General features: G+C 38.7%; 2 protein-coding genes across 2 annotated transcripts in view; both read left to right on the forward strand.

The window, feature by feature from the left end:
• Window positions 1–25,532, forward strand: part of LOC107223748 — a 190,324-nt gene that overhangs the window by 12,059 nt on the left and 152,733 nt on the right. The gene's annotated exons all lie outside the window — the stretch shown is intronic.
• LOC107223749 overlaps window positions 12,426–25,532 on the forward strand; it is a 38,514-nt gene continuing 25,407 nt past the window's right edge. The window contains exon 1 of the mRNA XM_046745302.1: window positions 12,426–13,733. The gene's annotated coding sequence lies outside the window, so the exon portion shown is untranslated. The remainder of the gene's footprint in view (window positions 13,734–25,532) is intronic.

Here is a 25,532-nt window from a genome sequence, read left to right on the forward strand (position 1 = left end):
AGTCCGTAAACAAGCTCAACTTGGTACTGCAACTTTGTTGTTGGGTACATGGTACGAATCCATGCTAGGGCATTTTTTTGTAATTTTGAAAATATACCGCGAGTGAAACATTCACGTGCAATCAATCTGTTTTGGGTGTGTTGCGCAGTTGTTTTTTAGGGTTTCGTACCTCAAAAGGAAATCACTTTGTTGTCTATCGGTCTGTCTGACCGTATGTCAAGACCCTTTTTCTCAGGAACGAGTCGAGGTATCAAGTTGAAATTAATATCAAATACTAAGGTCTACGGCCCTTTGAAGGTGTAAAAAATTCAAGCTTCTAAGTCAACGCAATCAAAAGATACGGCCATTTATGTCGTGTATTTTGATGCTCACAAACTCACTCATCAAAACCTAGAGGGTACTTTCCGTTGATCTACAATCATGAAATTTGGAGAGAAGCAAGGTCTCACAGCACAAGTAAAGGAAAAACTCGGATAATAGTTCATTTGTCGTTATATCGCATAAAAAAAAAATAATAATTGAGTTTATACGGAAACTTCAGGGCACGGATCTTACTCGCTCTTGTCTGTTTTTATTTTTTATTTTTAGGGGGCTTATGTTAATCAATCGTTAGCGTCAATGTTACGTATTACACTTCGGGATTCTTGGGATATTATTTTGGTCAAATTTTTAAGCGAGACTGACTAACTAACCGACTGCCTGGGTGGTGCAGAGAGTTTTCATATTCACGAGTGCTGTTCGTAGAAGAGAATATTTTCAGTTCATGTTAAAACCGTCGTTAAAGTCAGATGTATTTATTATACGATTTTTGTTGAATGAAATTTGCAGCTGTTTTCAAGTTGTAGTTTGCTATATCGTTAACCTGCGCAGTGAGATTATTCATTTCACGGTTATTTTTGCAATAGTCATTTCATCGAATGATAAAACTTTTGTGGGTACTGTACAGTTGTTAACGCAACCGTATCACTGATGTATACGTACATATGTGTGTGCACGCAAATTTGATTCCTCGCTTTATTGCTTTATCGTGTGTTGAACGTGCTACGCTGTGAATCTCCTCGAATTCTATGCGTAGGTGAGATTACAGTCTTCTATTCGAGGAAAGCTTCCCTTTACCAAAGTGACAAAAGGTCTTTGGTCGGGATATTCGCAATTTGGTGATGCCCGCTAACCGAGATCGCTAATTGTTCTTCACAAGACAATTCGTCGTCTCTGTACCGTGACAATCTTTAGAAACTATTCTGAAAATTATGGAGTTCGCAAGCACCGTAAGTTTCTCGATTAATGAAGCTGCAGACTGATTATAACTGTCACCTTGCTCTCGGATCGTGCTAGAGACTGTCATGTTTCGGAAAAACTTGAAGGTTCATTGGATTTGTCGCTGTGAAACTTATTTAGAAACTGGGAGGATCGAATAGATGCTGGAAAAAAAGTTTGAACGGTTATACTATTAATGAAGATGAATAACTTGGTAATCGAAATCGCGATTATCGAATGAACAAAATCCTGACATCTGCTCATTGTCAGTCTATAATTGGTTTCCTCGCTAAATTGTAACAGACAGGTGAAAATTGGTTTGCCGGTACGACGATCCAGATAAGCGACATTAAAAGGTGAAACAGCGACATCGACGCGACGCGACGAATCAGCTCTGAGAGATCGAACCTGCCGAGTTCAGGAGCCGCGCAAGCCGCCGCAGCCTTCGGAGGGTCGGCGACGCGAGGATCGCATCTTCAGTCGGCAACGGAGCTCGAGAAGCATTTCACTTTGCGAACGAATCGTCGACGAGCTTGCGGCGCCGATGTCGGGGGTTGGAAACGCGACTCGCGTTTTCTGGGATAATCGCAGGCCGATTTCTTGCCGCCAACTTCCGCGGCGAGGCTGCGGTGACGATCTACGAAGACGTTCCGGAGGGATCCTTCGACCCGCACGCCGGACTCCCGGAGCGGTCGGTCGGCTCGCCGATCCTTCGGGCGAGTTCCGGTTCCGGCGTCGGCGTCCATCGGCGGATCGATCATCCGGCAGGGCGGCGAAAGGAATCGAACCGATCTACGAGCCGCGGAGTCACTTTCAAAGAACGCGAGCCGCGTCGGCGTCGCAGGCTTGTCGATATTTATCGTCGATGTCGCTTACGTCAACCTGGTTCTACCTGCAAACTCATTTTCACCCGTTTTTTTCCATTTTTTGAGGACTGAAATAAACTTACTCAGCTGTAAAGCGGATTGGAATTTTGCTCCTTTTCTATCGGTATTCAGATCAATAATCGTGCAATATTAGTGTTATTCGTCAATATCATCATTGTTTGACATTTTCTTCCCTGATGTTTAATTACTCTCAAATCCGAGCGTAAATTTCTCTGTCGAACCCATCGAATTCGTTGTTAATCCCAATTCAATGTTGCCTAAAGTTGATATCGAGTTTTGACAGTTTATCTGGCCAATTTCGAGCAAGTTGATCTGTTCGACTGCAGACATTAGAGAAATTTGAGATAATTCGTTCGAATTAATTATAACGAAGAAGCCGAATATCATTAAGCGACAACATTTCTTAAGAAAAATGGAAAGGAGGGTACAAAATTTGTAAAAGGGTGTAAAAAATTCATCCAACAACGTAATAAATTAGGGTAAAACATTTTGTCATTCAAAAATATATGCTGGGATTTACGGAGCTGAAACGAACGAAACAGCCTTGTACAGAGAGAGAGAGAGAGAGAGTAATACTACTTTGAGGGAGGCTGGATATATTTTCTAATTCCTAGGCTCTCGTGCGTTCGTTACGGATTATACCTGAAAGCTCAGCGCCGCGCTGCCTGGGAACTAAAGTCTCAAAAGCGTCGAGGTCGGCTGCGCAGCCTTTGTTTAAAACCAAACAAATGACAGTTTCACGATAGACGTGTATGTATATATCTGTATATATATATGTGTGTGTGTGTGTGTGTGTGTATAGGTATAATGCACACTCTATCCGCTTCTTTTCCCTTGGAAAAGTTCGCCCGGCAGAATTTTATACGTTTTCGAAATATTTTCGTTCATTCCTCTGTTTTTTCGTGCAGGCGCCAGAGAGAAAACAGAGAGTGAGATTGAGAGAAAGAGAGAGGGGGTGGGGCGAGGGGGGGAGGGGGGGCATAAATTCAATCAGGTGGCGTTGATATATTTTCGCAGAATAATTCCGAATGGTATGTTGTTGTTTTTTTTCTCTCTTCTCGTTTCTATACGCCAGGTACAATTTGAACGGTATAAATTTATTCAACTTCGTTTCATATTTTACTCAATTTAATTTTTTTTTTCTACGTCTCCAACCCCCAGAAACGCGAAACCTGATTATTTTTGTCCAACAAATTCGGGTCGCGATATTTCATTGGAAAGTTCATACTTCGTGGCAATGTTACCACCGGATACAATATAACGTGGCTTAAGAGATAAGAATTTAAAAGAAAGAAAAAACACGTGCGTGTAGAAAGGATAATAGATAAATTTCAAAAACCGGGCTTAACGCGTTATTTCGCGGTAGGGTGAACAACGCGTGGCTTATAGTATCTTTTCAAAGAGAACGAGGGCGGCATTCAAGCTGCTTGAATCTTCTTTGAAATAACGAATCTAAATCAGCGATATTTAGCATGGCTGATGCAGATTATTCCGCGATTTTCGGAGTAAACGCTTTGATGTGCAGAGTGACGATTTTAAAATTTACATGAAACAAAATTCATCTTCAAGGGTTGAATGATCCTGTTCGAAGAAATTTTCCGAGCTTAACGCTTTATGATCGCAGAGAACGAATCTTTGCTATAAAATTAATTCGTCGGTATTATCCCTCCGGCATCCGCCACGGGTAAATAATAATCAGGTTACGGTAATAAGTTTTTGGAAATATTGCTTTTACAGTAGGTACGGTCTGTAGGTGTGCAACGCTCTGTTAGGTTTCTAGGTATTATAAAAGGAAAGCAAGTCGAAGGATCCTTTCATCCGTACATCCTCGCTGTCACGTCTTCTTTTGTGCTTCCGGTTATCTTTACACCCCCCCCTCGCCCCTCTTTTATTCCGCTTCCGGCCTCCGTGTCATCCCATTGTTTCGGCCATCGTGACCGTCTTACATCTCCGTGTTTCACCCCTTGAACCGACCAGAATTGAATGTTGTTTTTTTTTTTTTTTTACCTGTGAGGCTGCACCCTGCAAAGGGGTCTTCGTCTTTTGTCAAGTGTTGTCGATTATGGTACGCTTTTGTCTTTCGTATCTATCCTGGCTCTCACCATCTTTTTCTTCTTCTTTTTTATACCTGTTTCTTTTCACCCAATATTTTTGTTTCTATTTTCATTTTTCTAATCACCCGATTTTCGTAATTGAAATCCGATGAGAACGAAATAGCGATTTATATCAGCGTATTTGATTTATTTCAATTCTATTGTAATATGTACACATTGATTGATATGATTTCGCTGTGGAAACTGAGATTTTTTTTTTTTTTACACATTCGCTGATTTTATTTCTTCCCGCAGGTATGTAATCGTCGTTTAATCAAAGACTAAAAAATATTGATTTTTTTGTCGCAGTTTAAAATTAAACGGCGATGAAATATTTCATCTTACAAAGTATATACGGTACAGCTAATGAACTCTTCTGTAGAAGTCTTCTGCATTTGAAAGAGCTTTTCGCAATTAATAAATATCGAGTAATTCGAAAAACTTTATCACACCTTTTTCCTATTAATATTATTATTATTATTGCTGTCGTTGTTATTATTGCTCCCGTTATAATTATACAAAGGAACTGCATCCGGATCTTGATACTGCGAGATTAAATATAAGTTGGAAAATACTTTGTACCTAAAAATGTTGCACAGCGTGTCGTCGCGTCGCATACGAACAATGCGGTTACCTCGGGGGTTATATTTTTGTAACGGTTGCCAAGTTTGAGTTGTTACACACGTGGATATAATACAAATGGGTATACGTGTATGTATGCGGGCGTATATAACGCGAGGTGCAATTTCATAACGTCACTGTACGTAACATTATCATTATCATTATCATTATCATTATCATTATCATTATCATTGTCATTATCATTATCATTATTGTTGTACTTATGGCAAAAGTATAAAAACTTGCTTAAATTATATCGGTAGATACATAGACGAAATTATCATAAAGTTGATACACGTTCTGTTTCTTGTACAGATGTTATATTTATCCATTGTTCACAGATATAATATCATCAATCCATATAAGCGAGAATAAATTTGTTCAGCTTTGAAACTGATTATTTATGTACGTACATATTATGTATGTTCCTATTCGATGCGGTATTATTGTACATATATAACGCAGAATCATATACATTTTGGATATACAGTATGAAACAGTGAAATTCATCGGTATATTATTTATATATATATATATAAATAAAGTATAACGCCCGAAGCATCGTTGAACCACGAATAGAAGCACAATACCTACACACCTATACATTATACACATACGTGTCTGTAGCATATGAGAAGATGTGGAAGAGAGTATTTCGCCTCGTTTTTTATAATATACATGTATTTTTTTTTTTTTTTGCTCTTCTATCTTTGGTCTATCACGTCGGTATCGCGCGTATCCCTCACAAAGATACTACAAAACGTACCGTGTACATGTATTTATACGTACGTATAAGTTTCGGGTACATACAGGGTTATTGTACCTGTTAGAAATCGCGGACTGCCTCGATCTATATGGCACAAGCGATGCTTATGCATATTATACATATCCGCAAGCTATTTTCATTAGTAAGGGAAAAAAGTTACGAAGAAAGAAGAATAACGAAAAGTATGATAATTTTTCATCCCTGTGCCTTGAGCGGAATCTCGCCTCTATTTACCGCCCTTTCCAATGTTATACCTGTGTAGGTTATAGTACAGTATATCATGTTCACGACGTATGTCGTATGGACTTTGTTCAGTTTGAGAAATCGTCACGGAAATATGGATTTACATCGCTTGGAAAGAGAAATTCAGACTTTTTTGTAGAATCCGGAATTTTTCTCGCAGGACAAACAGAGATGTTTATGTATGCTTTGAGTGAAATTAAGGAAGCAGGCCTCCCCTTCGCACAGGGGGAGCCAAAAGTTTGATCGAGAAGTCCTATGTCTATACAGCAACCCTCAATCGAAACAATCTCTGATAATAAGAGATTAAGAAAATATATATACGTTTATATATATATACAACATATATATATATACACACATATATACAACGTTTTATGGCATCAGGTATTACATTATGTATGATACTAGATTATATTTATATAGAGGACGCACACGGGGTATCTCATTTAAGTAAGTAACTTCGGAACGCTGTGATATATGTATATAATATAATAATATAATACTGCCAGCGTATCGAGAGAAGCATACCTCTATATATTACAGTTTGATAGGCACAAGGGTATATTATCTACGTATATATATATATATATATATACATATCACCTATGTATCGGTATATTGTGTATCTCGCGCAAGTTTGGGAAATGTTGGGCTAAGTATAATGGAAGATTGTTTCACACTCTTGGTCCTTCTTCAGCGCCCTTCTCAATCTCCGAGTTTATCGAAACTAAATACGTGCGTCCCTCGCTAATTGCAAATCATCAATCGGATCCTATTTCACTGTACTGAAATAACATTTCGGTAGGCGACGGGCGTGATTCGTCGATTTTTATTTGCAGAAATCGAAAGCATGCTTGTATAGTTTGGAAAAAAAAATTGAAATTGATCAGTCAGCGAAGATTACATTTTTTTGGCAACTCATACATTTGATCAAGGGTATTAAACAACGTGAAAATCTCAAGTAACTTTATACCTGAGTATACACGCGCCATGTTTTTTCTTCATGGAAGCTGGCTAATCAATTCAGTTCGCTCGGGTTTCATCCCTAAGTTTCAGAACTTGCAAGCTCCTCGAGGTTATAATCTATGTAGAATATGTGGGGTTGAGGTAGGTTAATCACAAGTTTATCATATTTCTGAAGGAAACTGATTATCGGAATTTGTCAAATTAACTCGATACTTGCTTCAAAAATATCAAATTCACGATGTTAGTGATGCAGATGCATCTAACGATAGTCAAAATTGTGATTTGCTGAACCGTAGCAGGCAGGTGAAAATTGATTTGCCGGTACGACGATCCAGATAAGCGACATTAAAAGGTGAAACAGCGACATCGACGCGACGCGACGAATCAGCTCTGAGAGATCGAACCTGCCGAGTTCAGGAGCCGCGCAAGCCGCCGCAGCCTTCGAGGCGATCCTCGCCTAGACTGGAGGGTCGGCGACGCGAGGATCGGATCTTCAGTCGGCAACGAAGCTCGAGAAGCATTTCACTTTGCGAACGAATCGTCGACGAGCTTGCGGCGCCGATGTCGGGGGTTGGAAACGCGACTCGCGTTTTCTGGGATAATCGCAGGCCGATTTCTTGCCGCCAACTTCCGCGGCGAGGCTGCGGCGACGATCTACGAAGACGTTCCGGAGGGATCCTTCGACCCGCACGCCGGACTCCCGGAGCGGTCGGTCGGCTCGCCGATCCTTCGGGCGATTTCCGGTTCCGGCGTCGGCGTCCATCGGAGGATCGATCATCCGGCAGGGCGGCGAAAGGAATCGAACCGATCTACGAGCCGCGGAGTCACTTTCAAAGAACGCGAGCCGCGTCGGCGTCGCAGGCTTGTCGATATTCATCGTCGATGTCGCTTACGTCAATCTGGTTCTACCTGCAAACTCATTTTCACCCGTTTTTTTCCATTTTTTGAGGACTGAAATAAACTTACTCGGCTGTAAAGCGGATTGGAATTTTGCTCTTTTTCTATCGGTATTCAGATCAATAATTAATATTTATTAATCATAACAACACCTGAAACAATTAAAATTGTTTTTTTCGTGTTGTACGAAGCTCATCCAATCTGAAATTCGATTGATCTTGTGAAATGCAACGAATTATCAGTTTCTAGTATATTCCGGATTCACGATTCGAATAACGAAAATTGAGTGCGCGAGGGGGATTGAATTAAAAGTAGAGAAACGCTAAAAATTTGTATGGAAATATATTGCTTCTGATGAAATGAAATTTTCCTCTCAGTTCAGATTTTCGTGGGTAGGTAGGTGGATACCTGGATACGAAAAGCGAACGTTTGTTCTCGCGCTTGAGAAGGAAAGGCAATATCGAAGTTTTCGGTCACCGCTCACGATTTTAACCATCTCGACTCTCCGGAGGCCTGCATGAGACTCTGATCTTCGACGGACTTTTTACTTCCTTTTCCACGCGCCTTTCTTACGGCTGCAGCAAAAGTCAATTACCTACCCTTTGCAGCTGGTTGAAAGAGCCTCTTTAAGTTTCTTTCAAATACGGCTCCCGCATGTAACCTGTAACTTATATAACGAGCTTGCTGCAACGAGGTTGACCTACGTAAAATTAATTCCAATAAAATAAAAAAAATTTTGAAATTAAAAAAAAGCTCTCACTCATCTAAGGATTGCAATCTAGATGGTAATTCGCGAAATATGATTTCTTTCTTCTTTTTCTTTTGCTGTTTTTTCTTTGTTTATTTGTCATGCAATATCGAGCCTTGTACCAAACGGCTGTGGATGTATAAAATCTCAAAATATTATACATTACGCAACGCAAAATATAAAAATTTGCGATAAATGTAGAATTGAATAGACTTTTTTATACCACAGGCTTGAATTCGAGTATAAATTTAGGCGGTATGCAATCACTTAAAACGCTTTTATTTATCATCTCACTGAAATTTTGATAATCCCCACAATTTCTTATTTTTCTTCTTTTTTTTCGCCTCATTCGTTATAATATACCTGTCCGAGGCTCGTGCTTTTCGTGATAATTTCACGCAGTGGATTTGCAGGCTCTGAAGCTTCTCTGCAGAATATTTTGTACCGAGCGCTACGTCGAGGCGAGGGATAATAATCATCTCAGCTAATTTCTTGGGGCTAAGGCGTGGCAATGACGACGATTCGCAAATTCGCCGTTAAGTTTACGCTACTATTTGAAACAATATTTTAAGAAATATGACGTATAAGACTTATTGCTCTCTCCTTTTCTCGGAAGAATGCGATCATTTTTTTTTTCATTTCGTTGTTGCGCGTCTTTTTTCAACATGTTACATTTGTTCACGAAGCAATATTTTAATTGCGTTAACAAATGGCGATAAAATTGGTGAAAAATATCTTGATGGTTATTGATACATAGTTTATAGAATTTACAGAAATATAAAAACCCACGCATAAAGGAGATTGTCGATTTCTCTTTAGATGCCTTGATATGTTGTACGTGTAATGCGTTTGTGAATCCGATTGGTGGTTTCGGTTGAAAATATCTACGATAGGTATACATACTGCATATGTACTGATCGTGGTTTTGCTGAGCGGAAATCGGGACGAAAAATGAAATGTAGGAATTTACTGTGGAACGAATAGTTTCTACGTACTTCGATTGCTCGGGAAAAGAGAAAATTCGTTTTACGTACCTACGTGCATGCTTATCGGTGTATACCTGTAATACAACGTGCATAACTGTGGCGCTTATCAGGAATGGAATCCGTGTTTGTTTCAACCCCGTTGGGTTTAGCAGCAGTCAGAATCGTGCGTTATATCCCGACATAATTGCTTTTCGGAATTTCTATAAAGTTCTGAAATTCAACATCAACACTAGAACTAGCAGACCAGTCAAAACGGCTGGTTTTATCATTTCATTTGAAATTTCTACTCGATAATACGTCTTTTCCCGCAATGATGAAATTGCCTTTTATAACGATAACTAAAGGAGTAATGTAATGAATTTTATTTTTGTACTATCAGACTGGTTGTACAGTTTCATTTAAAAATTCCTACTTCGTGTTACAGTTTTCCTCGGTAGTTCTAGTGTTAAGCACGTGTGATAATTGTGACTTTGTGAAGTCTCGAAGCAGATTCAAAGAAACAAAAAAATAAATAAAAAATTATGAACGACGATGAAAGAGAAGCGATTATAAGCTCTGTGTTTGTTTAAATAAAAAACAAACGTTTCCCTTATATTCTAAAAAGCGTGTATCACTTAGACAAATATCCCAGAAGCTATTAGTAGAGAATATATATATATATAGATCGTGGTTGACGAGGGTTTTCAGCTTGGCGAATTTCAATCTGCTGAATCCAGGTTGTTTGCCCGAAAGTTTGTTCGTTAGTTGATTGCGCGAATTAGCAGGTAATTTAATTGTCATCAATTCGGTGAAAGGTAGAGGCTGCTCGTTGGTAGGTGAGTAGTGTCTCTTCTACTCGTGGATCACTGCAGTGCGATACGGGGTGGGAAAAAATCGTCGATGCGGCAGCATCCTGTTGTAGCCTGGACCACCTTTCTTCACCACGGATCACGAACTGACCGATCGCTACTAAAACAGAACGCTGCCTTACCGACAGCCGGTTCTATTCCCACCATTATAGGTAGCTAAACGAACCGCGGGTAAGTTAAAAATTGTCACTGAATCGCATGGGATTTTCTTTATTGCGGTATTTTACAAGATTTTGAACGTCCCGGACTCGTCCGAATATTCCGCGTCGAGTAAAAAGGTGACGACTTTTCTTCTATCATACAGGGTAAAACCGTATCCCCGAAATTTCGATTTTACCCTCCGTCTCGATTCGCCTTAAGTTATCCTTTCTCCAAAACGCAGCGATTCTTCTCTATTTCTAATACCGTCCAAAGGCCTTAACTTTTTGTTCACAGAGTGCAGACAAGTCGGATGTATAATTTTTTTTTTCTTGGGGGTAAGAACCTCATAACTAGGGTTATCATTTTTGGATATAAAAATTTCGAAGCGATATTCGAACCCAATAAAATGGTATTGAAATTTTTCTCCCTCTTCAATTGGAAATTTGAATATCGTAAGTTGTGTTTAAAAAAAAAAAATAAAAATTTTCGGAAAAATATCGATCTGTTGTAAAACAGTCGTTACAGTTCGTTCAGTACACGCACAAATTTTGTATGAACTTAGCAGTTGACGAATGTACAAAAATTCGAGGCGAAACTGTATTTATATTTTTTTTAGCAAGCGTACGTGAAGAATTGATCTCAACAGTAATAATAATGAGAAATTGGATAAATCAATAATCGATAACGGTAATAATTCATTGAAATATATCGTACTATGATGGTGTGAAACTGAACCAAACACACCGGGTAAAATAAATCCATCAACCAAACGCGGTTGTGTATAATTGTATAATCCGAAACATCATCAGCCGCGTTGGAAAGACGTCGTTAAGATTTATGCGTTTGGCCCCTTTGACATGAGTTATACATACAAGTATACGTACATGTACATATACTTTTATGAATAATTAACATACCTACACGTACAATTTTGTAAACTCCTGATTACTCATGCCCGTATGTGTACACGGTATATAATATGTACGTACGCATGTATAATAATAATAATAATAATAATTCAAGTGCATACCATAGAGAGGTTCGTTGTTCCAGCATTCATTCATCACGGAAATTATTACACCGCAGAAAAACCACGCTGACAAAATTGAAATATATATATACAATCTTTGAGTGTTTCGAGTGAATTTAATACTTCTGTGTTTGTTATTAATATAATTATTATGAACAGTGAATAATTTTTTATTTTTCACGTATATTTGACAAATTTATCCCATTATTTTTTAACGGTTCGTTACATTGTACGTATATTTTTATGTTGTTTTTTTTTTTTTTTTTTTGTAAAGAAATCTACATCGTTACTCGATACGTGTGAAATTTTTGCCGATACATTGGCCTTGAAATTCAGAAGAATTTCCCCGTGGACAGAGAAAAATGTACCGTGAAGAAGAAAAAAAAAGAAAAGGGTAAAAAAAAAAACCTAAGCGCGGAGTATCTAATTGAAAATGTCCAAGTGTCAGCGCATCGTTCCCTGCTATCACAACTTTATCTTGTCCTTCGGTCTTTCCGCCGGGTAATAGTCAATGCTCCAATCCGGCACCTCTCCCACACAACAGGTCAGGGCTGCCCACCGTCTCGAGTCTGTGGTCTGCGAGGGGGAGGAGGAGAGAGAGAGAGAGAGAGAGAGAGAGAGAGAGAGAGAGAGAGAGAGAGAGAGAGAGAGAGAGAGAGAGAGAGAGAGAAAGACGCGGTGCGTGAAGGCGCGTAAAAGCGTCTGCGCAGACGCCGCGTTGACGCGCGCGCACGCAACACACGCTTGCACACCCTACGTTAAACGTATATATATGTACTGCAGATGCATATTCCTACACACAGAGGGAAGCCTCAATACGCCCGAGCGGAGATTTTCACGGCGTTAAGTTGGCAGCGGTGTTCGGCGGCTAAAGTAAAGCCAGCTAGCCGGCTGGCTGCCGACTGTCACACTTGTCAGTTGCCCGCGAGCGTTAGCGCCGCGAGTATCGCATCGTTTTATTTTCTACATCGTATTATACGGTGTATCACAAAGCATACCTGTGAATACGTAATACGCATACGTACGAATGTTTATATCATATATACGTACAAATACGTAAAATTGTCGCGATTACTTCTTCGTATCGTCTCTCGTTCATTTCGACATTTTTTTTATTTCATTTATTTTCTTGCTCCAAAATTTTAAACCCGCTCTTTTTCCTGGGACCAATAAAGAAGAAATAGAAAAGCAAACGATGAAAGTACAAGAAAAATAATAATAATAATAATAATAATAATAATAATAATAATGATGATAATGAAAACATAATAAAAGAAGAAAATCTTGTCCCGAATCGATGCACGGGTTTCTTCTTATTCTTATATCCTGATTTATCTTAAATTAAAAAGAGCAAACAGAAACTGCGGTTGTTTTTCGGTTGTTAATTATAAACGACAACGTTTGATGAACGAGAAAATTCAATACCGATATAAAACACGTGCAACATGTAAATCTTACACTGCAGTTACACGTATGATGCGCGTTCGTAAAATGGAATCTGAAAATGAAACGTTTTTGAAAAACGTTCGCTAGACATTCTCCGTATGATCGATGATTAGGATTCGGTTTTTCTTAATTCTGTATTTTTGCATGCACTTTAATACCCGCGCTATTTTTTATAAACTTGTTAATCAAGTGTCAAAAACCGCATGTCGGCGAAATTATATTGGCTATTTGTCATGCGTCGAGCAAATACTTTGCTTGTATGACTAGTCAGGTTGACTTCACGATCTGAGATAAATATCACCTGTATGTCCATATCGATATCGCGTGTGATTAGTGTTTGTGGATAATCAGTGCAGTATATGTATATAATACGTATACATATATATATATATATATATATATATATGTATGGCCCCGGTTTATTACGTAATAAATAAACAACTTTGAGCGCACGTTTCAAGCGGAGTTTGAAATACACAGAATTCAGTGGGTGTGAAGAAAAGTAATCGAAATAAATAATAAAAAAATTATAAACAACAACAACAATAATACGTAACATAATCAAAATTTTCAGTATAATTTATCGCACATGATATTTATCGTATAATTATTTGCTTTTTGTACACGTAATATACAACAATTGATATTGAAATATGTGATTTGTGCTGTCGTACGTCACCGCATCGTATTATATTTATTCGGATATACGTACAATATATCGTAATATCGTATTATTTTGGATTATATTTCTTTTTGTCACATCAAAACTGATCGTGGGACCGATTTCAATTCACGATTGCACAGGTTAGTTTTATATTATTGTTACTACAGTAAGTTCATCGGTCATTAATATTAGCAGTTTCTCGAAATTAATGGATTATCGTATACGAGATGAACGTTTTTTCTCTCTATGTCAAGAATTATCTCGACCCTGAATTAATCTCGACTCGAATGTACGCGTGTAATGTACAGTTTTTAAATTCTCATTGCAAATGAAATATTTGAACGAAGAATATTTACCACGTGACCTGTACCCGTAATCAGTTACGACTGTGGATTTTTCAAAATTTCGCTCATTACTTCTCCTCGGTGGACAATGGATTGAATCATATTATTCTCCTCAACTCCATCACGGTGAAATCGCATTTATAAATTAGGATGTAGTACGTTACGCACGTATAATCCAGCTTCATTTGGTATTCGTAAAGGAAATGCGAATTGGGGGGGGGGATAAAAAGGATGGATACATTCTCAATTTGCATTCTCGAACATCGATTTTTTTTCACCGAATAAACCTTTCCTTGAATTTTTTTATAACATTACACAACTCCGGGTTGGTTGTTCGACCGTTCTAAATATGTTCGGTACAGGGGAATTCGTTTTTTAAACTCTAATCGACAGATGCAATCGTTGTTCTTTTTGTATTGCATACTTTCGTTTTAATCCTCTACTCGCCCTCTACCCCTGTACTTAATTTAAATCCCCATTCGAATATAATTTCAAACATTCGTGTACATCTTGCTTTATTGTGAAATCTTATCATCCCACTTTTCTACGCTCATCTTATCGAAAATCGAGTCGAGATTTTTTTTCGCGGAAAGGATAATTTCTTAAGGGAAAATTGGACTCTGGTATTCATATAATTCAACGATGCGTAGGTATATCGTATAGATTATAGATCATGTGTAAACCTAAGGATGAAATTGATGGAAAGCGTAGGGATCGAGCGGCACACCTGTTGTCAGCATTTCACAAACTTCGTTGTATGCGCGTTACAAATACATAAGTGGTTATATGCTACGAGTAGGTATATATATATACATATGTATGTATTTACATACATAGAATATCACGCGTGTTTTTAGATTCCTTCTCGTACTAGGGCAAACGCGTGTCTTCTTCTCTCACGATCATAACGCTATCCTAAATTTAATCTTCGAGCAGTTTTAGCCTTTTTATACACGCCTCCCTATAATACACACATTGCATATACATATATGTACATATGTATGTATGCATACGAACGTGGCTCAAAATTTACAACCGATGATTGAATTTTATCGATTCTCGTTTGAACGGCTTATGTATTTATTTGTACAATTTATACGTATCATTATTATTATTATCGTTCTTAAGTTAACCGAAGTTGAAGTTTCAAATAATTTTTTTTATTACAAATTAAAAATTAATGGTAACAATGAGAGCTGAGTAGACACAGAAGAATACATAAAAATGCTTAAATATTCCAGAGTACAAAGTAATTAAGTGCATATTGGAAAGCAGGATCTGCTCGTATACAAACTTTTCCATCAGTTACACGTTTGTTGTAGGTTAGTTTGACTTGTACAGTTTTTTCAGGCCCTTGTGCGTACGGAATTGTGTTGTAAAAAAGGAAAAAAAAAGAAAAACAGCATTTGTTATCCGCTTGAAATAATGAATTTACCGGGTAAAATTATTACGACAACGAACAATGCAATGCTTGAATACGCCGATCTCGTTCTTAGAGTTAGCAATGAATAATGAACGGGTGTTACGTATCGTTTAGCCTGTATGTATTTGTATTTGATTGACGATTATCATTGTAGACGAAACTTGTTTGAAGGTAAATAAACAAGTGATTACTTAACGTTTACAACCTGCAGTTTCGAAGCGAGTGACGAGCAGGCAGGCAATAAATTGACGATTGTTATAACCGCGATTTGAATTTAAACGTTACACACCGTATTAGGGTTGCTTCAAGTTTCATTCAGCCCCCCGACACTGTAATTTCGCACCGTTGTACAAGGATGTGAAAATAAACTGGATCTTGTTCGTATTAGAATTTCGTTCTTTTCGTATACGTTTAGGCGTGACGCTTTAATCAGTTGCAAAAAAGAAAAATGTTGGAAAGAATACGTTCGTCGGAAAATAATTTGGGGAAGATAAAAAAAAAAATTTTTTTCTTTTTTATTTCTTCGCCATGTTATTACCAAAAATTTGGCACAAAATCTAACGGTAGTTTTCTTTGTTTTCATTCGACTGGCACGCAGGTAGACAAAATTCGTGAATTCATTTACTGCAGGTTATATATATGTACAAGGTACCTGTCGTCGGTATGTACCTTGAACCTTGCCGTTTACCGAAATTCTTTTCTATCGCGTTTACAAATCTATTTGAAAATTTGTACGAGCCATGGTATATACCTGTTATCTATGTAGGTGTATACGTAGGTATGCATCGTATACCTATGTATGGGTATATTTACGAATATACGCGGCAGTCCCGTGCACTCACAGAGAACGAGAAGAGGGTTACAGAATTAGTTAACTCCCCCCTGCCACCACCGGCACCTTGTTTTCTCCCTCGGCGTAAAATCCAGCTTCCCTTATCCCTCGGCGTCCCTTCTTCGGTTTCTTCTTATTCCTTTTCTTCTTACTACTTCCATGCGGTAGCGCGGGAATCGAAAAATGAGCAATGGGTAGAAACAAGACGCGAACTTGTTCAATTACGGTAATTATTTGTCTTCGAGTTTGCTGATTCGTTCGGCTCGTCTTGGAGCTGTGGAAGTTTTTGCATATTATTTCGCATTCTTACCTACATACCTTTGTAACTTTCTAACGAAACTTTCATCTTTACGCAAATAATCGCTATGCGGGTATATGATTAGGAGAATTTGCGATTTGTCGTTTTTGTCGGTGGAAAGACGGTATTTTAATCATTAGACTCGTGTGAATTCGTAAATTTTTCTTATCGATTTATTTGAGAACCGGCTGCTGCTCGGAGGGCTGATTCCTGCGGCCAACTTATACACCCACCTTTACCACTTCGACGATTGTTTTGTCCGAAAACAACCGACCCACCAAACCGGTGATACTGTTTGATTGAAAAACATTGACTCGCTGTTCAATCCGTGGACGAAATAACTTTCAATGACAATTGTCGTGAGATACGGACTCTCGTATTTTATCGAAAATCTAATGACTTTTATCACACGGGGCTTAAGAAAAAACTTGCGCGTGCAGGAAATTGCAGTTTATTGGGCGCACGGTATAACGGACGATGTTCAAGCTCTTATTCGCTGCAGGAGAAAGTACCGAACCTTTGATTACAGGTATATAATACCGCGGGATTACTGCTGCACGGTGAACGAGAGCTTGACGAACGCGTGAAAAATCTGAGAACGCAGTGAAATATTTTTTCAAGATCAACCGCGTATTCTTATCGAAAGTGAATGTGGACAGAAATTTCGTAATAGTCATTTCGAGTTTTATTTACGTATAAAAAACATTCGGCAAGTAATACCGATGAATCTATTCGGAGCTGTGAGATCGTTCTTCTTCTTCTTTCTCTTTTCCTCTCCGTTCTTCTTACCACGTGTAGGAATCCGTGTGTCGGTGTGTATATCATTCATCGTTTCGGGGGACTGGCGAAAGGTTTTTGCGGCAAGAATCGTAAAATGAGAATTCATTATTCATGCGAAAATAAACGCGCGGTGATAAAAAAAGAATTACTTATTTCTTCCAATTCTTATGTCCGAATTCGTTCGATGAGTAAGAACCACACGGCCGTGGTTCTGGGTAAAAATCGAACCGTCTATTACTTGTTCATCGCTAATCGTCACATTTCCTTTTTCGGAATAATAAGCTTCGCAATATGTTATAATATACATAACAGTATATATGTACAAAACATATTAATAATACAAACATGGCAATGTTCATTAATGGATTCCCCCAATGGCACGCCATTTTTCTTTCTTTTTTTTTTCTTCTCTCTTATTGAAAGAAAACCTTTCCAAGCGAATTTCATTTTCGAATATATATTCGTCACGGATCGAACGTCGCTTCGTTTCGTTTCGTTTCGTTTCGTTTCGCTTCCTCGTGCGGTTTGCGGTTGGCGAAATTTTAACCACTTCGACCTCGTTGCAACTTTAATGTATGTATGCGTATAATGTATGTAACGTCCATCCTCATAACCTTATACCTATCCTACTCTCTGCTACCGGGTTACGTGGGTATAGTTACAGCTTTGTACCGTTCACTCCTGCATGCACGGGCTGCAGTGTCCAGGTTTTCCCACAACGCAACGAGCTGCACCTGCCCTCCGGTGTGCAGTCGGAACGTATTATACGCGGTGCTGGTGCCATGCATGCCGGTCAGCATGCCTTCTTTCCTTCCTTCCTTCCTTACTTCCTTACTTCCTTCCATCTCTGCCATTGTGTGGTCAAGAGCGCCAAGAGTTTCCCCCTTTGCTTTACGCGTGTTATACCCGTGCATACATTGCACGTACACACACCTTGCTGGATCATTTGAACATCGCCTGAACACGAAAATTATTCTGACAATAGGGATTTTTCAACACATGGGTCGCTTATCGAGTATAATCGATTATACGCTGTACAAAGATTGACGGTGTGGATTACTGTAGAACAATTTGTTGTGGTCAATTCAAAAGTTGAACGTCAGATGGTGTTAGATTGGCATCGAATAGTCTTGAATAGTTTTGAAAGATATTCTACAGAAGTCCACAACGCAATTTTTTTATTTTTACAGTGTACTTATACCTCAATCTATAACTCGTGAAAATCATGAAAGAACGCGGCAAGCATTTTCATTTAATATACTTTAATTCGGGCATATGCATCGCATATTACTGTAGTTATGATCCGGTACGCCAGCAACTCGGATAAAAGAGAGAGAGAGAGAGAGAGGAGTGTTTGCGAGCGATAAAAATTTGGTCGGAGGATCAAAGTAATCGAAGAGTTGTTGATTTTCATCATCCTGGAGTCTGCGGAGTTTTCGGTTTGATTAATTACTAAAATATGTTGCTGGACTATACCTACCACGTGTCTGCACCTAACCGTGCTAGTCTGCCACCCTCTCTACGATCTATTTATAGTTACCACCAAAGACCGGCTATAGAGGAGGAGGAGGAGGTGTGCCCGAATTGCCTCACTGGAGTGACTATGAGGAACAGAGTTTGAGAGTTTGGTGTTTCGATCGCGATACGCGAACGTCACGTTATGTGGCCTGAAATTGAAAGTCGAATTGCACGATCGCGATCGATGTGTTCCTTATTGTTTTATACCTCGTTGATGTTGTTCGGGCTCTTTTTTTTTTCTCCTTCTTTCGACACGCTGTTCGCGTTTCGTCGAAAGTTAATATTTGCTTACGTAAGACTGACGAATGAGCGGATATTAAAATGAATAATCATTCGTTCCGACGGTGAAGAATGAATTTCTTATAACTTTTTCGTTTTTCTTCGTTTCTACGAACGCAGTTAAATTTATTTTCCATGTTTTTGTCTTTTTTCAAAAAACGTTTTTATTCTTTACTGTAACCTGTGACTTCCACTTGGTTATTTAGTTTGTTATAATACTGTATCTACAGGCTAATATATCGTTGAATTTGCTCGTATATACAATATTACGCAATTTATATAGAGCGAGAAAATTATTTCGGGTTTGAGGCTATTTTTTCTGCTTCCATAATTCATCGTAACGCTTTCTAGAAAATATGCGAAGTTACCTACGCGTTGCGTTTTCTCTATCTCTCCTTCTCTCTTTCTGTCGCTGTTTCTGTACCGATTCGCTTCTTTTTCTATCTTTACCCATTTTTTATCGATATTTCTCAAGATAAAAAATGTACAGCTATAGGAGTAGGCCTGTAATTTTATATAAAATATTGACTGCAAATGCCTTGATTCAAATTTTTTTCTATCGCCGCACACGGACGAACGCCAGTTTGAACCTATAAATTGAAATCCCGTTTACGTCTTGTCTCGGAATTCACGTTATCTCTCGGTAAAGAAAACACGTCTGCAGCGGTCGAGGCGTTGAGTTCACGTTTTCTTGTTCTCATTTGTTTTTCTCTTCTTCTTCTTTTTTACGATAAAGAAAAATTGGAAACCGAAAAATGGCAAAAACATCCAAGTTCCAGATGATTCTAAAAACATCAAATTCACTCTGACCGTTCTTTTTTTTTCACCTTGACCGTTTATTTGACTAATTGTTATCTTGGACTCTGTCTCGCAGGTTCAGACTTTTACACGCGATTGTGTTTAATTGTTATACTTACACGCAACCGTTGACATATAAATTATGTATCGGTGAAACGAAACTGGTTTACAGCGGACTTTTTTTTTTCCCCCCTAACACACTTCTCGAACCACCACTGTGCCTCTGAACTAGCTTCTGCTTGTTGATTTATTTATTTTTATTAAGGATACGTTTATAAGCGTCATATACAGCGACACCCTAAAAGCTCTGCAGCCCATTGTCGTTACGTTCACAATGAAACGTATCCCATTCGCGGTCATTGACCTCGGGAATGGGGATTTCCGATTTGCTTCTTAACGCCGTGTAAATAATATAGTTATACAAATCGCGTTTACACTTGCTCTTGTAATTCGGACATGCGTTTATATGTACGAATGAAACGTATATATATATATATATATATATGCATTATGTATATTCCTGGTGTCCACATAACTATAACGATCATGTTTCGCCACTATCGGAACGAACTTTCTCTTCCTAAACCTTTTTTATACCAGCCAATGAAAGACGAAGAGGGGAAACAAATTCATCAAAATAAATACATAGTACAACAACAACAACAACAACAATAATAATAATAATAATAGTAACAATTGTGCAGTCGCGTGTGTAGAAAGCGGGACGCAAAACGCGTGTTGCACTTTGCGGTATACGATATTATACCATTACATGTATATTACATCTCGTTGTTACATTCGTCGTAAGTGAAAACTGTAAATGTAAATTTATTCGAATGAACATATACGGGAAAAATTTAACGGTGCCGTAAATGTTGAATTCTTTTATTAGGACGTTCGAGATTTTCAACAAAAGTATGAACCTGTGGTACAAATTTATATATACAAAATGAACCCGAGTAACGCGAAAATTGTATTAAAAACCGTTAAATTTGAATTTCACGTAAGAAATTTTAATTGAATTGAGGTATACTTTCAGTTTTTACTTTGCACAGTATTATAATTCGAGTTTTGTAATAATAATACGTCGTTAGTTTTGATTTGTGTAATTTGGTTCGAGAAGCGATACCGTAAAACAAAAGCAAAAACAAATCACGCATCTCTGTAAACCGTCATGGTTGTAACAAGTTGACGGTTAACCAAAGTCCGGATCTTCAAAGCCGGTTCTCTGCATCGTCTAGAAGCTTTAATACGTGTGTGTAATATGCATTTTACAACTGTTCCCACGCGACGTAATTGCAACTCGTTTTACATTTACCTTATGTACACACATACAAACTGTACTCAGATTTACCGTGAATCTATGGTGGAAAAGCTGTACTTTACCTACCGTGCAAAACGCGATAAACGTTAAACCGGTGTTTACATCACCCTTTGAGTGGAACTGCAAATTCAACCCAACGCCCGCGAGCGTTTTATTAGCGCTCGATAATGCCAGTTAATGATTCCTTACAACTTACACTTTTAAGTAATAAATTCTCGTGTTGTATCGAGTTTCTTCTTCGTTTATTACGATGGAGAAAATTCGTAACTATGTTGAAATATTTGACAAATTTATAGACTTTTTAACGATTCGTTGTGAAAAATTCGTTTCCCGTTAGAAAAGGGGTTGCGTGCGCGCTTGGGAAACGCGATCACTCGAGCAGATCTCGAGTTTGCCCTTGTCGCGTATACATAACTCATATCGTGTCGTTTAAGCCGGAAATTAATCACTGATTAAAATCCTTGGACTTGGTTAATCGTTGCGGAGGAAATTCAGGGGTTCGTTCGCATGCACGATTCTGATCATCTTATCTGCCGTTTATCTGTCGACTCGTTAAGTTGTGAATATAACATGTGAATATATGACGTATGAACGTATCAAACAACTGGGAGAGAGAAAAAAAATAGAATTTTAATGTCGAGTTATTTTTGCTCGTTACCAAAGGTTCGGAACGAAGTTTACCTCCTGATAGGTAATACTTAAATAATTACACCTGTACCCAGTTTTTATCCGATATCACGAATGTTGTTCTTCTTCTTCAATCCTTTGATGCCGTAAGATCATTAACCTTTAAAAGTACATGCCTATATACCGCAGTGAAAGATTGAATTATTTATAGAATACATCATACATCGACCACTTCAATCCTCCAGGCCATACCACTCGGGGATTCGATTAGCTTTAATCATTATTGATTACTTATAATTAGACCGTAACTCTTTCTTTTTACCCTGCTACTCACTCCTCTTGTACGTACATTCGTTTTTCGACGTGTTTGTCATTCCCGACAACTTCGATCTGGAAAGGTTCTCTCGTCGAAGAATCTGAAACCAAATGGAAGTTAGACCCCACATATTTCTTTCCTTCCTTAACTCCAAACGTTCCAAACGATCACTCTTGTACTATTATTATACCAATTGTGATCTGATCACGGTGTGACAGGATTGTAAGATTGCCTCCAATTTTTTTTTTTCATCTCTATCTTCTTTCTGTCGTAGATTACAAATGACAAATGTCAATGTTCTGTAAAAAAAAAAAAGAAAAAAATTTCCGGTCAACCTGAAATAGTCTCTGACGTATAATCGAAGGTTGCACTATACCTGCAGTACAAAAAGTCTACTAATTGAGAAGCTGATCGAGCATTCGTGCGGTACGGAATTACGAACGAAGATTGGGAGGGGGATGATTATCCTTGAAAAGGGTGAGTCGGGTTGACGAAGTTGAAGAGAAACAAAAAATCACCAAGAAACAAAAAGAAAGGGAGAATCGTTTTATTAGACGGTCGAGGAATGTATTTTTTTTTTATTTTTGTTTTCTTCCACTCGTTCCTGCAGATATCCGACCTTAGTTTGTACCTTCTTTCTTTCTCCATCTCTGCTGCGTTTTCTTCTTCCTCGAGTTCCTCCCTCCACCTTCATCTCCTCCTCCTCTTCCCTTCGTCATTCGGTTTGTCAGACGGGGAACATTTTTGGACCGTTGGTTCGTTATAAATAACGGGTTTACGTCCGACTACCCTCGATGGTTAAAACGCGGCCGTGGCTGATTATTTCTTCCTCTCTATTTTCAGTCCTGTATTCCTTTCCCGCTGGCCTTGCCGATGTTATAGTCATGCGTATAACCAACCGTCTTTTGGTATTTTACGCATAAGCTTCGCGGCCTGCGTTGCAGGAGGCAGGACCCGTGCTTCAGGACCCACAAGAGCGCCTATTGTTCGACGAACTATGGGTCCCACGCGTCTCAAACTGAGCCTCTTTCATCTCCTCCTCCTCCTCCTTTTCCTCTTCGTACTCCTTCACCGCCTTCTTCTTCCTTTTCTTCCTCCTCCTCCTCCTCCTCCTACTCCCACGTGGCTGCAACACCGTATTCATGAACCGAATGCAGACCAGTGTCCGTTTGTCGTTTCTCTGTGGTTTAATAGTCTACCGGGTTACGTAGACGGCGACACGGCACGCCACCTCGTTCAAAGCTTGGATTACTTGATAACGTTCGTACTCGTATTTATTTCACTAGTACAACAAAACGTACTTTCGTACGATTAATACCGCTCGAAGGATAACGAGTGTGAAAGATATTGTCTTTGGGGAGATGGACGTGATATATATATATATAATCGTGGTAGTACCGGAGATTTATACGATTCTCGTGATTTTTGATTATCATTTTTTTTTTTTTTTTTTTTTTTTTTGTTTTTATATTTCTTTCTTCTCTCATTCTCTTTTTACAGAACGGAACGACGCGTGTCGTGCGGTACCGCTACTCGAAATACAAACGAGGCTTTCGGCAAGTCCTTGAATGTACCTCTGGCGATGCGATGAAAGAATTAGTAGGTTATACATATATATAAGTATGCCGTTTAAGGCCATCGCCACGAATCAACTTTGGATTGCTGTAAGAAAAAGCAAGAAAAAAAAAAAAAACGAGGGAAAAAGAAAGAAATTGAAACCGTGACGTTAATAATGGTTAGGCTTCTCAGGTAGTTCTTCAAGTTGAGAAATTCGTTTGCAGGGTTTAATTATCAGAGTGTCTATATGTGTGCGTGCATACCTCTTTGGCAAAGGAACATCTTTGCGTGTAGATCCTGATGATTGAAATGAGCGATCTTAGAATTCAATACCGCAGAAACCTGTGACGAATAAATTCGTGCTGGATGAATTAAAACGAGTTTCATAAAACTCGAACCATCGTTTCCATCTTTGATTTTCGTTGTTTAAACGGTCCGAAAGGAAGCGATTTGTCTCGACGAAAAATCGTCACAATCATCCAAAATCGATGGCGCGTGTGTTTGTTTTTCCTCGCCATTTTATTTGTGCCAGTATTTTACTTTCGACGGTTCGCTGTTGGAGCATTTCAGGCCGGTCCGAATGCTCCTTAGAGGCGTTAGTGCCGTGCCACGTAGTGCGGGAACTAGTAATGGGCCATGCACAAGAACTGTGCCAACCATCGTCGCGAACTCTTACGTAACGAGGCTACACGTCTCCCTTCGTTTAGCCAGATGTGTGTCAGTCAGACACGTACCGACACTACCTTGTCATTTTTAACGTCCTCCGCGTACGTCTATGCACGATATCCTACGTACACCTTTGTTACGTCCGTAGGATTGTCACGCTCCCTAAACCATCACCTACTTAACGCACGATATCTTCGCATTTTTTTATATACCTGTACGTACGTTACCCTTTTATATTCGCAGTGTGTTAAAAAAATGACGATATCCGTCCGCCCGGCCTTGCGGAAGAATGGAATTTACTTTTGTTCACATTACACTCTACATAATGTATCAACAATATCACGTACCGCGAATACCGTCATCGTTACGTACAGCGAGACTTTGACTTTCCTGTAGCGGATTGTTTGCATCACTTTTTATTATTATTTTATTTTTTTCACGCGCAATTATACTTTTCACATTATGATATGAGGTCGATTTCTTTTAATCAAATGTGACGTTGCTGCACGTTTATACGTGTAGGTGATTTTATATGTACACGCGTACATAATGTAACTAAAAAAAAAAAAAAAAATCTGCAGGTTTCTATCTTTTTTTCTTTTTTTTCCTTGTCATACTTACTTTTTGTGCGGTTCGCGTTGCTTATGCAACACTCTTACGGTTACATATTACCTATGGTAATATACCTGCCAAGCCATATTTTATTATCTAACTTGTACAATGATTCGTTAATAACTAACCGTTTCATTATTTTTTGTACCCAAAAAGTGATTCTACATTTCCTTTTTCACAATATTTATTATATACACACACATATGTCACACCCGTATACTAGGTAAGGGAGAAAATATAGGTATACTCTGTCATTAGCAATTGCTCGCGACACTTTCGTCAACCGCTCGCGCGCGTGATATATCGTGACGTCACTTACGCGACTCCTCTACGACGTTATCAAAGTACCTTGGGCGCACTCTAACGAGTCATTCGACTCGATGGCGTTTAGTCACGATCTCGTGTTACCCCTATCTATTTATTTTTATGCCGTGTTATTTTTTTTTTTTATCTTTTGACCATCTTGTCGCCTGGATCGTCGCCAGGCGACTTTCACCGTGTAAAAGTTTTCCGTATATCCGTCAAAATTCACCTCCGTTGTTATTTCCGACGATGCAGTTTACGG

This window comes from Neodiprion lecontei, chromosome 1, assembly GCF_021901455.1.
Source record: "Neodiprion lecontei isolate iyNeoLeco1 chromosome 1, iyNeoLeco1.1, whole genome shotgun sequence".
Taxonomy (NCBI): Eukaryota; Metazoa; Arthropoda; class Insecta; order Hymenoptera; family Diprionidae; genus Neodiprion; species Neodiprion lecontei.